The sequence below is a fragment of the Belonocnema kinseyi genome, chromosome 3 (genome assembly GCF_010883055.1).
Source record: "Belonocnema kinseyi isolate 2016_QV_RU_SX_M_011 chromosome 3, B_treatae_v1, whole genome shotgun sequence".
Lineage (NCBI taxonomy): Eukaryota > Metazoa > Arthropoda > Insecta > Hymenoptera > Cynipidae > Belonocnema > Belonocnema kinseyi.
Window position 1 is genome coordinate 157762689 of NC_046659.1, and position 3131 is coordinate 157765819.

Genomic DNA, 3131 nt, shown 5'->3' on the forward strand with positions numbered 1-3131 from the left:
TGCACTTTCTGTTTTGCGGCTCCCAAACGATAGGTATGGTGGGGGTAAATTTCATCCACGATCTGGCACCTGGCGGGGGACGATTCCCCTCGTGCGGCATCGTTGCGGCGTTTCAGGTCTGTGAGCTCTGACGCCTCTTCTTAGTGTAACTATGACCGGGAAGTGGTCGAACCCTATCCCATTCCCTACCTTCATACTCCCTATCATATGCCGCATTCTTTCTTCAGCCAAGATGTAGTCTATTACTGTTGCTCCGTTTCCTATGAATGTGATCTCCCCTTCCTCATCTCCTTTCATATTGCCATTGCATATAAACCATCCTGTTTCTCCTATCATGTCTAGTAACTTCCTCCCCTCCCTGTCCGTCTCTCTATGTTTGGAGTTCCTTATAAATGCTTCCTTTTCTTCATCCCATAACGCTCCCCCTTGTTCGCCAGTCCATGCATTTAAGTCCTCCCCTATTAAAACCAATTCTTCCTTCTTTTCCTCCATCCACCTTCTTATTACTCTCCAGCCTTCCTCTTCCCCTCTTCTTCTGTATACACACACCACTTCTATTTCTACTTTCCCAATTATAATTTTTCTTATCATTGTTCCATCCTTTTCCTCCATGTTCCCATCTTTTCTCCCTTTCACTGCTAATTCTTTTTTCACCCCTGACACCATGCCGCCCATCCCTCTCCCTTTAACGTGTTCCTTTCTTGCTTCTTGCATTGTCCACAAATAACCTTCCGATAACATCTTTTTTATTCCCTTCCAGTCCTTCTCATCTGCCCAAGTTTCACTCATCATAATCACATCCCACTTTTCTAACTACTCCCAGAATCCTTTGTTCTTGTTCTTCAAACCTGACACATTCCAGAAAGCAATTTTCACGTTTCTCTCTTCCCCTCCCTCTTCTTTCCTCTTTACTCTGTTTCCTCTTTGCCGCTTGGAAACCCCTCTGATTTATTTCTACCCTCTTTTTCGTTTCCCTTCCCCCCCACCTTTCTCAAGACTTTTTCCTTTTTTTCTTAATTCTTCTAATTCTTCATCCCAGCACCATTCCTCCCCATTTATCCATAACCTGTCTCTCCCTACCCATACCATATGGCCCTTTTTCCTCTCTACCTAAGCCCTCTGCTCTATTTGCCATCTCCTTTTCCTCTCCCTCCCCTCCATGTCAGATCTTCTTCAATTCTTTCCCTTCTTCCTCTCAATAATTTTTTTCTCTCCATAATTTTCTTTTTCTCCTCCTCACTCCCCACTTTTATTAGAAACATTCCTTCTTTTCCTTCTTTTGACCCTCCTATTCTCTTGACTCCTTCTACGCTTACCTGCACTCTAATATCTCGAAAAAGATTTGTTATTTCTACTTCTCCTGTTTCACTCTCCACTTTTAATCTCTTGACTACTATGTTATTTTTCCTCTTTGCCCTTTCTTCCCCTTCAAATCTTCTTTCGATCTCACTGAGTCTTTTCTTCAATCTTTCATTCTCACTTCGGACGTTCTTTTCATTCCCTTGAACTATTTCCTCATTTTCTGTTTTTCCCCATATGCTCATTCCTAATTTCTAGACTGGATACCCGCTCTTCCAACTGCTTTATTTCTCTAGATCTCTGTTCGTCAACCTCTCTCTGTCTATTGTCAATGCTCTCTAGCTTACCCCAAACCTTGTCTTTCTCCTCCTTCCAACGCTTATCCCATTCTTCCCATTTTTCTCTGATCTTTTTCACTTGCCCTCTTACATCGGTTCCCTGCCTATTCATATCCCTATTCATTTCATCCAATCTCTTTCTTATTTCCTCTCTAAAGCCTTTAATGAGAGCTTCCAATTTTTCAAACATTCCCCCATCACCCCTCTCTCTCTCTGGTGTTTTCCTTTTAATTCTCACTCTCTTGTTCTCCTGGTCCCTTTCTACCTCATCTTCCCCAGCCACTCTTTTCCTTTTTTCCTTTTTTCCTCCCCTTCACTGCTAGTCGCGCTTGCCTTTTTTTGCCATTCGTCCAGACTTCTGTTCGAACCCGCGTTACCTAGCTTGTTAAGGCGCTGTAAATTTGAGGGCCTTCCCTGTTGCTTGGCCGTACCTGAATCTGCTACCCTCCCCACCCGGGTCGACTTCTCGGCACTTTTATCACCGCTGCTGTCACTGCGATCAACGTCACCCATCCCCCCACTTTCAATGCGTTTCAGCAACGTCAGCTGTTGCAGCCACTACGGTTTTCTGCTCTGTCTGATCGTCCAGTAACTGTTGCCCTCTGGCGCCAGTTTGTGGACTTCGCGTAGTCGGCATCCTACCTTACCCCAAGCTCCGCGACGTTTCCCGCCTTTATTTCCTACCTCTTTCCCCCCTGACCAAGCAACTATTTTTTCACTCCTAACCTCAAAAACTTCACAAGCTCCAAATTTTCACCTCAAAGCACTCACTTTCACCCTTCACACCTGTGCCTTCACTCACCCTTCTTCCTTTACAGTCGATCTCCGCACTTTCTGCCTTTTCTGCATCCACTCACCCTTATTTCCTCCACCAAAGCCAAAAATACACCACTTGATAAAAAGAGTTCTTTCGCGATCGGTAGCGGAAACGGAAGCCAATCAATCGTATAATAGTTACTTTTTCAGATAAAGATAAATATATTTTAACAGGAAAAATGAATTTTCAACAAAGTTGTTGAATTGTCAACCATTAAGATGAATTTTCGTCCTAGAAAATCAATGATCTACAAAACAGACAAATTTTAAACAAAATACATGAATTTTCAACGAAATTATTTAATTTTAAAGTCGAAAAGACCAATTATCTACAAAAAGTTGAATTTTTTAAGTGAAAAATATGAGTTTTCAATCAAAGAGTTGAATTTTCAACAAAATAGTTAAATATGTTAAATTTTAAGTTTCAAAAATGTATTTTCCACGAAAGAGATGAACTTTCAAAGAAAAAAAAATACATTTTAAGAAAGTAGTTGAACTTTTGATAGAAAAGAGGACTTTTTTACAAAATAGTTACACTTTCAACAAAATAATTTATTTTTCAACCAAATAATGGAATTTTTATCCAAACGAGATGAATTCCAAAATCGCCAATTTCTTTCATTTCTTTCAAATGCGGATCAAGATATAAATAAGACTATTATAATGTAACATAATTAT